Source organism: Castor canadensis, chromosome 5, assembly GCF_047511655.1.
Source record: "Castor canadensis chromosome 5, mCasCan1.hap1v2, whole genome shotgun sequence".
Classification (NCBI taxonomy): domain Eukaryota; kingdom Metazoa; phylum Chordata; class Mammalia; order Rodentia; family Castoridae; genus Castor; species Castor canadensis.
The window spans coordinates 48,534,277-48,550,044 of record NC_133390.1 but is presented as its reverse complement, the minus strand read 5'-3'; the positions used below and the strand labels follow the sequence as shown (position 1 = coordinate 48,550,044).

Here is a 15,768-nt window from a genome sequence, read left to right as displayed (position 1 = left end):
GCCTCTGAGCCCCTGTACCTATCAGCTTAGGAGGGGAAAAGCAAACACACAGTACTTTGGCCTTCCAAATAATACAGCAGAGGGGAACAGAGAAAGCAGGAAGCAAAAACATTTTCCAGAGCCGTCCCAGGGCTCCCTGCGCAGGAGGATGGCAGATGGCATGTCATAGATCCTTGAGCTGGCTTGGGGGAGGGGAGGAGCAGGGGCCAGCAGTGATGTGGCTTCTGAGAAGCAGGACGGATAATACTGACAGAAGGCACACTCCAAGGGGCTTCCCTCTGGGGCAGCTGTCTGCCAAGCCCCACCGCCTTCAGGTCTGCCTCTCCCGGAGTCTCCTGCGTGGGCTGGAAGGTGGTACTTTCAGAATGAACTCTGGACGGAGGGTGCAGGGGCCCGAGTGCAAACCCAGACAGAAGTAGACCCAGAGTGCCATCGTGCCACTGCTTTTCTTCTCCTTTGACACTTTTGCATTGTCACATACCCCTGAAGTGGGCTGACCCAGGCTGCATGGTGAAGAAACAGGATAGGACATATGGGCCTCTATAAATGCCTGGACCTGCTGTGTACACATTACCATTTGTCCTTGTCCAGCAAGGAGTTTGAGTGGCATTCAGGGCCTTCTCAGACACTTGCTGTGCCCTGTGTCCTGGACACAGCCCTGCTCAGGGGAGTCCACAGCACTGACCAGAACGGAAGATGGTTATATACAACTTATGTCTCAGAAGGACTACTTTTAAAAAAAGGAAATAGAAAAGAGAAAAGGAAGAATAACCAGACTCCCACTCCAGCTCTGATTACTGCTCTTAAACACTGCCATGGAGGGAGTGGAGTGCGGGCAGCATTAGCCCCCGCTTAACACTACTTGCAAAAGGGGGAGGCAGTGGGGTCAAAGCCTTTAAAGACATCTTTCAGAGACCTTGCGTCCTGCTCCCGTTCATGGGCTGGGCTGTTGCCAGCAAAAGGACTTCCTGAGCCTGTCTTGGGTGCCTGCTTCATGGTCCTGAAAAGGGTAGGCACAGGCAGGTTGTGTACTACAGGTTGGGGTGGGGTCCCCTCTAGTGGTGGGGTGACCATGGCGGCAGAGGCCACGGCGGCCTTGGGCTGGGGCTAGTTGTAGCTGTTGTATATGTCTGTGGCTGTGGCCGCACCCCCATCCGCACCAGTCTTCCCTGTTTCAGGCTGCTCGGGGCAGACTTGAGGATGAACGGGGGTTCCTGGGCCTTGGAGGCTGAGCTCTTGCCATTGCCCTCTGGGCCCTTGGCCTGGGTGCCTGCGTCAGCAGCTGGCTCTGTGGCTTTGCCACCTGCGTTGGGCGTCCTCGGGTCATAGAGGCTGATGCCACTCCGTACGCTGCTCTGCCTGCTCTCACTGCCCTGGCCCAGCCCACCTGCTGCCAGCATGCGGGGGATCGTAGGGTGTGGTGGCTAGTGGGGATGACTCCCCTTTGGGGCTGGCGGCTGGTGACGGACTTCAGTAGAGCAGGGCTTGGACACTCGGGAAGAGGCCGCAGAGTCTGCTAGCTTCTGCAGTCGAGGGTCAGTGGGAGCTTTGCCTACCGTAGGGTCACTGGGCTTGTCACTTGGGCCAGGGATATTGACGTTGACAGTCTCGAGAATGCGAGAGAGCAGTTCAAAGGCAGGCAGGTTAGAGTCAGAGGTGCTGGGGTTTGTGGAGGTGCCCAGGTGCTGCCCGGCATTGGGGGGGTTCCGCGGGGGTAGAGCGGTGCAGCCTGGGGTCCAGGGCAGGAAGGGACTGCAGGGCGGCAGGCATGGGGGTTACCACGTCCTGCTTGGGGATGTGCAAGGGGTTCAGGTCCTAGAGGTTCCAAAGCACTGTGCGGGTAAAGCTTGGCTTGCTCAGGATCACGTCCTTATTGATGTGGCTAACTGCTGCAGCTGTGACCGTGGGTCCCTCAGTGGGTGCCCAGACAAGGGGTCTAGGGGGATGCTCATGGCCTTCTCCCGCAGGGCCTGCTCCCCTTCCTCCTCCTCTGCAGCAGGCGGTGCAGACCCCTTGGAGCTGCCAGGGCCAGAGGGGCTGGAAAGAAGGCTGCCTTCAGGCTTGGAGATGGGCAGGAAGTGAGCCAGTCGAGGGGCAGAGGGCCCTGTGTCCCCAGGGCTTGAGGCACTGGCAGCCTGGTGTGGCAGGAGAATCTGGGATCCTGGCTGAGGTGGAGGTCAGCCGTTTGGCCTCCTGTGGGGTGTCCTTTCTGGAGGCGAGTCTCCCAGCCCACTGCTGCTCAGTTCTCCAACTGAGGCCTGGGGTCTGCTGGATGTCTGCTGCTCAGGGTCTTGAGGATGGAGGTGACACTGCTCCCACCTTTGTCCTCATCACTTGAGTACCAGTTTCCAGTGTCCCCTGTGTCCCCAAGGAATCCTGGCTCCATTTCTATGCCCTCCTGCTGTGGGTAAAAGTTTTCATAGAAGTTCTGGGCTAGCAGGATGGGGTCATCATTCCAGAGTGTGGGGAGTCTCCAGAGCCATAGTGTATCATCAGGGGGCCACCAGGTGGGTCAGGGTTCATGCCAGGGCCCATTGGCATATCAGCGTGCATGTCGGGGTACATGTCTGGGTGCATATTGGGATGTATGGGGCCTCTCATGGGGCCTGGGACCCATGGGTCCACCAGATATTGGGAATCTCATGCCCAGCTTCTCAGTCATCTGTACCATTGGACTGCACCATAATCTCAAACAAGGTGGGGATCTTCTTGTTGTACATATCCTGCCGCAGCTGCTGCTGTGGCGACAGTGGCTCCTGCACTGACATGAGCATCTGGGGAGGGGGTCAGGGGGCAGAAGAGGAGGTGGCGGGGGAGAGGGGGCCCCCCCTGCAAGGGCCGACTGTTAGGAGAGGTGGGGGTGTGGGCAGGAGGCCCATGCCAGGGGCTGGCTTGGGCAGAGTGTTGACGGCTTGCTTCTTCAGCTCCTCCACTTCCTTTTCATCCTGGGCTCCTGCCTCTGCATTGTTGGCTAACATCTTGTCCAGCAGCTCTCTCTTCTCTTCTGACAGAGGGTCATGGAAGAACATGCAGTCATCACCATTGATGCAGTTCCCAGTTGTGTGGTATAACTTACACGGAAAGCCACCGTGCACTTACCGGCAGCTCTCAGCCCTGGTCCAGAAGCAGGTGACATAAAACTTGCACAGCTCACTTTTGTTTGGCAGTTAGATGTCATGGCTGAAATTACAGTGGTTTCCCCACATGCACCGCCCTTCCACAAAGTACTTGCAGATGACTTTGCCTTTCATGTAAGACTGTTGGTAGGGTTTGTCGTGGTAGCTCCTCTGGTAGCTCCCACCACCATCGCTCATGTCATCGTCCTAGAAGTCATCATCCTTCACTCTGCTCTTGTTCATCCCTCCTTGGCTGCCACCTTGACCCAAGCTGCAGCCCATACCTTTCCCTTGGCCTTGAGAACCCCGGCCAAGGCCCAGACTTAACCCTTGGCCTCTGCTGTCCTTTGAGTGGCGGTACTGGTTCAACTCCTTGGAGTAGTCATAGTAATTGTCATCGCCCATCGACTCCTCACCTTCTCCATATTCCATCTCCTCCTCATAGAAGTCCTCCTCGTCCTCTGCATAGTCTCCTCCCATGGAGCCTTGGCCTTGACTGCCCCTGCCCATGCCTTGGCCTCGAGATCCTCCACAGCTTCCTTGGCCCCTGTAATCCCGTCCACTGCCCTAGGCTGTCTCGGCCCGGATGCTCCCTCCTTGGCATACCCGTACTGACTGAGCTCTTTGGCAAAGTCATCGTAGTCCTCCTTGCCCATGTCCTCCTCCTCACCTCGTACTCCCCTTACTGCTCATTCTTACAGTCTTCGTACATGCTGTAGGCCTTGCTGTCCATCTTGGAGTACAATTTCTGGGGCAGGAGCGTGCTGTGCGATGAGGGGTATTGCTGGTGGGATGGCGCATATGGGGGGCTGTACTCCGGGTACTTGCGGTGCCCTTCTCACTGGGGCTGAAATCCAAGTCATCTGAGAAGTCGGAGAAGCCATTGTTGGAAGAAGCACGGTGCTTGTGCTTGGACTTCCTCCTCTTCTTTGACCTCCTCTTCCTGAATATACTGTAAAGATGTTTTAAGATACAAAAGTATAAAGAAAATAAAGGTAAAATTGTAATCCTATAACCAAATGATAATTATAAAGGTATTATCTTTTAATATATCTTTCTAAATAATTTTTTCCTTTTCATTGACATAATTGAAATAATTATTTTCAATGGAAATGAGATTATACTGTAAATTATGTTCTAACTTAATTTTTAAAGGAATAATCTATCACAATCTTTTTAATACCAGTCAATATATACCTATAGTACCATTTTGTGGCTATAAATATTTTTCATAGTTTCTTTAACTAAGTCTCAAATGATGTAAAGTTAAATTTTTTGTGAGGGTAGGTATTATTAGAAATAATTCCAACATGAGATACTTATTTATATATCTTGTGGAACTCCTCTGTTTTTTGTTAGAATAAGCTCCTAACAAATGGTTGGATCAAATGGGAAGTGTGTGATTGAGACATTATCCACTACATAGTTTATATTTGTCTGTGCTGCTTATCACAGTGTGTGAGGAAAACTTATCAGACATTATTATTATTATTGAAAGCCATTATTCAGCTTTTAATTCTTTGTGAAACTGGTAAGTAGAAAATAACAGTATTATACTGCGTTGGAATAAAATTTCTGTTTTAATTCTAAAATTATATTTATTCTTCCAGTATTTGACAACTACTTGGTAATTACCCTTAGTGGTTAAATTCTGTAGTTCATGATTGATGTTGAGAAGAGGAATTTCTAAGCCTACATATATTTTAAATATTACTTTTTAAAACAATGATGTTTATAAGTTCCTCGATTTCTTTCAGATTCATAATATCAGATATACTGTTTTAATGAAGAAAATTTATATGCCTTTTAAACTAATTGGTTTGTCCTTGAGAGGAAAAACACATTGATTAGATTGTAAAATAGTAATTTTATATTGCACATATATTTTATTATTATTTGCTGAAAGCTGTATGGTATAGGTGCTAAATTAAACATTTTATGTAAATTGCTTGTTTTCCTTACACAACCTCATGTAGTGGTAGTAAAATATTTCCACTGTAAGAGATGTCATGTCCCTAAATGATAAAAACCATAATTTGCATCTAGGTCTGCGGGGGATCCAGAGCTTGAGTTACTAATTACTTACAACACTGCTTTTTCTGAAGTGGTCTCACGCTAATGATGATATGAATTGATTCTCTCTTGATAATGGAAGAATGAGATAATTACTACCATCACATGGTACATCTGGTAGCAGCATTTCATTCTCTCATCAGAAAGTCAAACAATGAGAAAGGAGGGGATTGCCTGATACTGTTTTTAGTTCCTTCAGTTCTCTTTCTTGCTGCCAGATTTCTGCTTAAGCCAGTCACTCAGGGCATGATGGTTTGTGTGAGAGCCGATACCCTTCTTTTCCCACAGGCATTCATCCATCCCTGCTCTGTTTTTCTTCATCTTGAGGGCAACGTATAATCTGCCAGCCCTAACTCATTACTCACCCTGGAGCCTGCAAATTCTCCAGAAGTCAGAGCACACTGGCTTTAGTGGTTATGTGGTCCTTGGTCTCTGCCCTTTGGGAGCTGAGGGTGAGAGAGGCTGTCACACTGGGAAACACAGATGCTGCTATCTCTCAAGCCACTAGTCCTGCTGTAATAGACCACAAGTCAGTTTTTCACTCCATTCTATAGAAAGCAGCAGCACAGCAGCCAGGGTGTGGTGTACGTGTTTTCTGATTACTTACAGACCCACAGAACCCATGGTATGGGTGCATAGCTGTCCACAAATATCTCCAAGTATTTCCTACAATTTAATCTTTATTTGTTTTTCTTCATGGTAATAAAGTTTTCTGTTGTGAGGGGGAAACTCTGGCTGTCTAGCCAACCATATAGAAAAAAATGTACATTTCCCCTCATATTTTCCCATCCTTAAGACTAGCAAAGAATGGGAATTCTTAGAACCAGAATTATATTGATTTATAAAAGAGGACTTTGCTCATTCAACAAATATTTAATAAGAACTGACTGCATGCCAAACACTACTGAATTATAGAGGGATTAAACCAGACAGATGAGAATCCCCCTCATGGAATGGCATTGGGGTAAAAAGGTAGCAAGAAACAGCCTAATAAATGAGGCCAGTGGTACATGCTATGAAATAAATAAAAGTAGGGCATTGTAATAAAAAAGTGATGGCAAAGGGGTGGGGAAGTGCTACTTACAAGAGAATGCCAGTGAGGAGATGACAGCTGAGCTGAGACCAAGTGACTAGAAATAAACAGCTATGCAGAGATCTGGAGGCAGAGAACTACAGCATAAGAGAACAGGGGAAAAGGCCCCAAAGAGGGAAAGATTTTAGCATAACCTAAAAAAGCATGTTAAAGTACATAGAATAAAGGGTAAATGAGGGAGAAGTCATAGATAAGGTTAGGATCAGATCATATCAGACTTAATGGGCGAGGATAATGCATTTAAATTTTATTCTAAATGCAATCAGAGGCTTCTGAAGAGTCTGATGCAGGTGTTGCCAGTCCTGGTTAGATGCTTCACTCTGGGGGTCTTAACATGCCAGACCTGGCCACCTGTTGCCTTTAGAGTTCATTAACAGAGTGATAGTGGTTAAGCAGGTTTGGTTTGGCCACACTTGAAAGACAGTTGCCTAGAAAACTCTTTCCTATTCAAACAATAGCTCCAGGATTACATAGGGTGGGGACAAATGCAGAAGTCAAGAGGTAAGCATATGCATAACGATTGGGTCAGGCTATGGTCTGTTTGCAAGTCTGGTTCTGGTCCTGTTGGAGTCTTTCTGGCACTAGTGCTTGAGGAGAAGTTTTTGTTTCCTATTATGAGATGCTTTCCTATATAGTAGGCTGGGAAGAAGAAATACTTGGTTTTTCTTTAAATCCTCCAATTTTAATGGAGATCCTGTTTAATGCTTTTACAGTTCCACTCTGACTTTTGTGTAGATAATAGAGAGCAGAAGTAGAAGGGAAATAACCAACTGGGAGACTTTTTAAATAATCAAGGATCAAGAAAACAGTGACTTTGTCCAGAGTGAAAATGGTAAAAGTGAAGAGATAAGCAGATGCAGTCAAAAGCATTTGTTGATGAACTGAATGGTAATAATGATGGGAGTGGAGGTAGAGGTAAAGGAAATAGATGAGTCCAGGATGACTCTAGATTTTTCACCTGAGCAATTGGGCAGATTGTGGCAAAATGTACTGACATGGTAAAGAATTATTAAAGAACAACTGACAAGTGATAGGAGTTTAGACCTTTAGTCAGAACTGAAATTGATATGACATTTTGATATCCAAAGTGAGAGTGTCATCACATTGTTAAGTTTCTTTCTTTACAGTACTTATCTCCTCCAAGATCTTTAATTGAAACAGGATAGATAGATGGAGCAAGAGAGAAATTTAAAACAATAAATATTAAAAGGGCCAGACTGAGAAATTAGAACAAGAAAATAAGCTGTAAAACCAGAGCAGCAAGCGCCCCTTCCATCACCTTTTGTAGCTGTTGTTATAAAAATAGGGAGACATAAAGTAACTATCTGTATCTGCTTTCTCCTTTGAGATGTCAAGAAGGTGCAAAGCTCCCAAACTGAGTAGAGACAGAAAATTTGAGGATGTATCTGGCAAATATAAGTCTTGAACTTCACTAGCTGTTCCTGTGTTTTGGCCAGGCCTACGTCATATCTCCATGTTTTAGAATAATAAACAGCACCCATCTTGGCTACCCAGAACCATTGTCCATAATGATTAATGGTTGCTGGATGATAAGCCCACATGTATTTCCCTAGCTCAGAGCATAAAAACCCCACAAAAGGCCACCACTTTAGAGGAAGGCTCCCAACCCTGTATTTTAAGCAGGAGGTGATTTTCTCTCTTTTCCACTCCAATTTTTCCTATTTTATCCTGTTATACTGAAATAAATCCTTTCTGAACTTCTACCTTGTGAGACTCTATTTTTTTTGTGAGATTCCTTGGAATTCTTTATATTGTGGATCTCAAGTTCCTGTGAGTTTTCCTAAAAACTGGGAAGCTGAGGGAGCCCTTATCAGTCATCTGACATGATGACTCTGCATTTGAAACATCCCTTAGCCTTTTTAGGCATGCATCTTCATCTATTTTCCAACTTTCTTTCTTCTACCCACTCTGATGGGCTCTTTGCTTTAATCAAACATATCTGTTCAACAGAGTCTCTTTGTGCCATCTCTGCCTTCCTCATCTCAGATGCCTTTCCTACTGTTCTTAGCCATGTTTTGCCTACCCTTTGAGGTTCAGCTAAAATTCCCCCTTTTCTAAGAAGTAGGCCTTGGCCTCTCTGACTTATAGATAGCCGTTTGTCTCATTATTTAGGCCACCGTTTTCAGGATCACTCTAACATAACCTGAATGGTATTAATAACTGTCCATTATCCCAGGTCACATGCATGTAGAAACTCATAGCCTTCTTCAGGCTAGAAAGTGGACATAACTCTTGAGTAATTACTACTGCTCCCTAAATGAATTGAGAATTAAGCTTAACCGTGTAGATTTCTTTGAAGTGTATTATGTGATTGGAGTAAGATTATATATTTAAGATATTTCACTAAAGAACAAAATGAAACAAATCAACTTTAGGTAGGGATCAAATGGAACAAAGAGTATGGCTTTGAAGGCAGATTTATGAAATGAATCAGAAATCTTAATGTCTTGACTGTCACTTATACTTTGTGTTTGGCCCTTTAGGACATTTTTCTTATACTCTGAAAACCTTTCATTGGTAGCCAAAATTATGTTTATAATTAAAGACCTGAACTTATCACCCTTGAATGAATGTTTCACACTACTCCTTTATATTGTTTTGTTCCCTCTCTTTTGGATTGGAACAAAGATGAACAAATGTGGATGAGTGTCAAGCATAGTAAACTCACCCTGATGTGTTTATCTTCTGACTTCTGAATCAATTCACCAGACTCTCTCAACCATCTTTTAAGAAGCTGACTGAAAATACTGACATGCTACCCCTTGAATTGTGGCAATTCATACAATCAGCTCAGCCTCTTTGAAGTTTCCAGCTGAAACCAAAGAAAAATAAATCACATCTCATACTTCATTGTTTATCCACAAGTAATGAAACACTTAAGAATTTAGATAACATATATACATGCTGCTTTTAGTTTATGCTGACAATTTATGCAGGATGAAAGCAAAATATACAGTATCTGTGTAAAGAATGTGTGCTGTCTTCGGGCAATGGGGAGGGAGACAGCATGACAGTGTGGCCAGCTGAGCTGTGTGCTATGGGAATCCTTCACTACACCTACTGTTCCAAGGGCATTTCATTTCCATGCTGCTGCTGTTGGACTAATAATCTCTTAAATGTTAGTGGCCTTTTCCAGAGCTGTCAGAGAGATTGATGGTAGGGTGAAAAGTAATTTAAAAAACATTATAATATACACCAGTTTAGTCTATTTCAGGTTTTCAATCTTGTGCTAAAGGAGCAAAGGAACTTTTGTGGAATCACAAGTACAAATAAATCATGTATAGATTTTCTGTATGTTAAGTAAAAATATTTCCCTATATTTCAGTGAGATTGTTTCTTTCCATGTTTTACTTGTATCTAGCCCCATTCTGTAGATAGCAGTCAACCATGCTATCATTGAGTTGAAGAGGACTAGTTCCAGGTTTGAAAATTATCTTTTAATTAGCATCACAAGTGGTCTGTTCTTAGGATAGAGCCTACACAGAGATCAAATGAATGTTTAAATTTTCCAAAATTATTCTAGATCCAAAATAAAATAGTTAAAATGAGATCAAATAGTTAAAGTTTAAGAAAACATTTTTTTATGGAAGCATTTCAGTTACTAAAGAGGAAAATTATAAAGTTATAACACCATTTTCCAACCGCTAGCAAATTAACAGATATGGGTAGTGAATATCAAAAACTAGGCACCTCATAAAAAAGAGAAAAAAATTGATAATGAAAAACCTATAATATGTGTTGCCAAAAAATTAAATCTAAATCATACCTTTAAATCTAAATAATAATGTTCTGAAAATATACAGATCACAGGAATACATTTATATGCAACTTGGAGATGTAATCAGTAAAATCCCAAATGCAAAAGATATACAGAAAAACAACATATTGGCTTCAACAAATAAATGGGAAGAAAAACAATGGATAGAGGAACTTATAAAGTGACTTGTATTATAAAGACCTTTTTTGGGTTCTTATATGAGCAATTAAACTAACAACTTGTAAAATATAGTGATTATGAAATAGAAGAGATGAATATTGACTTGAGTATTTACTGACATTATAAGATTATTTCTAGTGCTTTCCTGTGAGAGAGTTACGATGGCTATGAATTTTAAAGTGCTTAAAATAAGAGCACTTGCTCTCAGACTTTTGGTCTCAGGATCTCTTACACTATTAAAAGCTATTGTGGACCCTAAGTTTATTTTGTTTAAATTGGTTACACTTATAGATATGTATAAATTAGAAGTTTTAAAAGTTAAAAAAATATTTAATTCTTAATTTATGTAAACTAATAATAAAAATTTAGTTACATGCTAAAATATTTTTATAAAAACAACTGTACTTTCCAAAACAAGAAAAAAGTAATAAATGTGGCATTATTTTACATGTTTGCAAATCTTTAAGATAGCTTTCTTTAAAAAAATTATTAGCATAAAGTAATTGTACAAAGAGATTTCATTGTGATATTTCCATACATGCATGTAATTTACTTTGATCAAATTTCTCTCACTGTATTTCTTTCTTGACCCCTTCCCCTTCTCTTCCCCATTTTAAATAGTTTTTAGTGCATTTCATTATGCTATTTTCATATTAATCCTTTCCTTTCCACCTCCCCTTTCTACTAGTTTTCCTTCCAAACAGATATACAGATCATGTCATATGTATAGTTGTTATTATATCTAAATTCCACACATGAGTGAAGATGCGTATTTATCTTCTGACCTTAGCTTCTCTCTCTCAACATGAAGATCTGCAGTTCAATCAATTTTATAATTTTCTTAGTAGAAGACAGATGGATTCTCATATTGACTTTTGTAGTTAGTTCTTTGTGATGGCACTGGTCACATAGTCTCTGGAAAATTTCACTGTCTACTTGTGAAAGGATGGAGGAAAAAACTACTAATATCATAAAAATGAACCAACTGAAAGGGTCTTAGCAGCCAACTTGACCATGCCATAAGACCCACCATATTAGAGATTCATTCTGACATATTTAAAGATGAAAGAAAATGATTGTCAATATTAACTTCACTATAACTTGGGTTTAGAGAAAAGTGAATGTGTATTTGGCACAATAGTTTCCTTAATTTGATAATAGTTCAAACTAGAATGAGAAATACAGGGGGTTCATTATACTAATCACTTTCTGATGTTTGAATTTTCCATAACAAAAAGTAAAGAAAAAAGTAAGCAAAGTTGACTTAAAGGAAAAATTCAGGTAAATAAAAGTGCTCTGCAAATGGGGCAAATATTTGACTATAATGTAACTATAATTACAGTATTGAAAATTTAGGGCAAATGAAATAGCAATGTTGGTCTGTTAGCTTTGTCTTCAGCAAAACATAAATGAATACACTAAGGGCAAGATTATATTATTGTAGCATTCAGACTTTTGTAATGATGCAGTTTCAATCCTTTAATTGAAAGTGATGAATTTTTGCCAAATTATTGTCAAGAGTAATAAACAATATAAGTTTTTAAAGTTATATAAAAGAGTTAAGAGATAATTTGTGGGTTTAAATTTTCTGGACTATGTTTCTTACACTAAGTATAAATAAATAACTGTTGGTGAAAAAATGTCTTCCTATAGAGAAAAACACCATTATTAAAATGTCTTTTACAGGAGAGTTCAATGGACAGGTGATCTAATCTTATATAAAATCTTTTCAAATGTCAAAGAGTATGAGGCATTCTCAATTAATTCTACAAAGTCATTATAAACTTGGTACTTAAACCAGACAAAGAGAAAAAAGCAACAAAAATTATTGACCCATTATACTTCTGAATGTAGATGCAAAATCCTGAACAAAAATTTAGCAAATCAAAGCTAATAGGAATAAAACACTGTATATTTATTATGTAAGGTATATGCATATAATATATTGTATAGTATAATATATGTCAAATATATTATACTATATATAGTATAATATATACCATGATATATATATATTTGTATATATGATATATATGTGTGTATATATATATGTATATATGTATATATATATACACGTATATATATATATCAAGATTTATCCCTGGAATTCAAGGTAGATTGAATATCACAATGACCATGTCAACAAATAAATGAGAAAAGATGGAAGATCACCTCAATAGATTTAAGGGAAAAAAACATGATACATATCTTAGTAAACTAAGACTGAAAGAGAATTTCTTAAGTCCAATAAAGAGATCTGTTAAGAAACTAAATTAATATAATCCATAATTAGAAAATATTATAATAAGTACAACCAGTCACCAGATAAAATATTTGCTACTAAACTTCTATGAAAAATCATACTTGTGGTCCTAAGTAATATGGTAAACAAACAAATCAAGCATAAAAATTGAGGAGGAAATAAAACTGCCATTATTTGCAAATAGTATAAATGTCTATATTAAAAGTTAATAAAACCCACAGATAACTTATTAAGAAGCTCACAAGAGATTTGAGTTAGATAATGATCCAAATTCAATATTCAAAAGTCAAATTCATTTCTATATGCTAGGAATGAAATAACATAAGGATTTAAAGAGGCAATATGTACAATAGCAACAAGAGCTATAAAAACTTAGGGATAAGTTGAACAAAAATTTGTAAGATTTATGTGTAGAAGTTAATACTTTATGAACACAACTGAGAAAGGTACAAATAATTGAGAGCTATTCCAATTATATAGATAGATTGATAGAAATATTTAGTATTATCAGAATGCTACTTATCCCTTAAATGAACTATTCTTTCAATTTAACTCTAAAATTACAACAGAAATTTTCTGTGGAACATGATAGGCTATTCTATAATTTGTATGGAATAACAAGTAGCCTATACATATCTAAATAAGAAAAATGAGGAGTGATGAGTAGTCCTATACATGTAAGTAAGAAATGTAAAGACCAGTGAGTAGCCCTACTTATTTAAATTTAAAAAGTGGGGAGAAGAGAAAAGTCTTATATCAATACTTATAGAGCCATCCCAATTAAGGCAGTGGAATATTAGTGCAGAGGTAGATAAGTTAACCAATTGAGCAGTAGATGGAGTTTATGAGCTTTCATATGTGACACAAGCAGAATGATCAGTCACTGAAGAACAAAGGGACTGTTCAACAAGTGGAGATTGAAAATCAGTTATCCAGATTGGAAAATAAAAAGAAACTTAGATCTTTTATCAAAACATACAGAACCAGTCAGCCAGTCAGCCAGCCACACACACACACACACACACACACACACAAATAAAGACACACACTAACTCCATGTTGATTAAGGAATTGAATGTAAAAAGAAAAACTTCGTTCTTTTAGATAAAAAGGTAGGTCAAGTCTATTCTAAAGAATGCAGATTTGCTAGCTATAGAAGAAGAGATCAATAAACTGAATTGAAATTTTAAATTTGTGTTTATTAAAAGGCTCCTAAAGAAAGCACAAAAAGGGAGGTGCCAACTGGTAGCAGATATTTGAGACACAGTGAAAGGACAAAAACATATCAAGAATGCTTTCAATAAGAAAAGATCAAAGCACAATAGAAAAACAGGTAAGACACATGAACAGACTATCACAACAGAGAAAATACGTGATCACACATTAATATACATTCAGCTCACTCAGAGAAAGTAGATGAAGACTCAGATGAGACATACTTTATAATCATTTAGCAGAAACTAAGAAAATCTGACAGTACCAACCATTGAAACTCTTTTTACATTGCTGAGGAATATGTTATTGCAATGATTCTGGCGAGATTTGTCACCCTTCCAGTTATATTAAATGAACAGATTATATATATCCTAGAAAATTCAACTAAAATTATTTCTCTATATATTTAAATAAACTTTGAAAATGTACAAAAGACATTAACATGGGTGTTGTTAGCAAAATTTTTGGTAATAACAGAAAAATTGAAACAAATGCTTATTGACAGGAGAATGGATTAAAGGATTATAGTATTTTTGTATAGTGAAATGATTTATAGGTGAAAGTATGAATTGCAATTCTATGCAGTAACATTGATGAGTCTTGATAAAAATGCTGAGTAAAAGAACACTCTCTAAAAATATAATCTTTTTTTAAAGTTCAAGAATAAGGAATACAGATTACACTGTATGGATTCATATATATCTGTGTTTACACAATACACATTTATAAATACATGTATACTTATGTTCATATACATATAGTTTTGCACGTAACATATATTTATATATATGTATTGATTTTATGTGTAAATACCACATATATTTATATGCATAATTGGAATTATTTTCACAAAACATATTATTAATATATTCATATACATGAAATAGGTGAAAGTTATAAATATATAATTCATAACAGTGAATATTTTCATGAAATTTCTTTTTTTCCTCTTTTTCATGAGTGTATATGAATTGTACAAAAGGGTTTCATTGTGATGTTTTGCATACAATGTACTTCCATAAAATGTACTTTGATCAAATTCACTCCCTCTATTGCTCATTGTTATCTGCCTTCCCCTTTTATTTGAACAATTTTAATGGATTTCATTATTTTATTTTCATGCATGCATATGAAATGCTTCTATTTCATTCACCTCTCCACACTCTCCTTTCATTCTTCCCTCTGCCCCAGTTGCTTCTCGCTCAGACAGTCCAATTTTGTCATTCACTTACTTTCTAGGTCTAGATCCTGAACATGAAAGAGAATGCTGTATCTGTATCTCAGCCTGGCAGATTTCACCTATATGATGGTTTTCAATTCCATCCATTTGCCTGCTAATAACAAAACTTCATTAGTTTTTGCTGAATAATACTCCATTTATATATTCCTTATCAATTGATGAACAGATACCTCAGCTGATTCCACAGTTTGCTCATTGTGACTAGTGCTGCTATAAACAGGCATAAGTAGATATCTCTATTGTAAGCTGACCTACCTTCCTTTGGATATATACCTAGGAGTGGTACAGCTAGATCATATGGTAGTTCTCTGTTTAGTTTTTTGGGGAACTTCCATGTTTAATTCCACAGTGGCTGTACTAATTTACATTCTAACTAACAATGTATAAGGTTTCCTTTACCTCCCATCCTCACCAGCATTTATTGATAGTTTTCTTGATAATAGTCTTTCAGATGAGGGTGAGATAGACTCTTACTGTTGTTTTATTTATTCATTTATTCATATATGCATACAGTATTTGGGCCATTTCTCCCTCCTGCCCTCTGCCACCTCCCAATCCCTCCATCCCCCCTCCCTTCCAGGCAGAACCTGTTCTGCCCTTTTCTCCAATTTTGTTAAAGAGAATACATAAGCAATAAAAAGAAAGACAAAGCATTTTTGCTAGTTGAGATGAGGATAACTATACAGAGAGATTCCTAGCATTGCTTATATGCACAAGTGTGTTACAACCCGAATTAATTCATCTCTACCTGACCTTTTCACTAGTTCCCGATCACCTTCCCATATTGACCTTTGTCACTTTAAAGTTACT

The 15,768-nt window shown here is 39.1% G+C and overlaps 1 pseudogene; it reads right to left on the bottom strand.

The window, feature by feature from the left end:
• Window positions 1–858: 858 nt before the first annotated feature.
• On the bottom strand, window positions 859–7,750 carry LOC109680323 (zinc finger CCCH domain-containing protein 4 pseudogene; annotated as a pseudogene).
• Window positions 7,751–15,768: the final 8,018 nt, after the last annotated feature.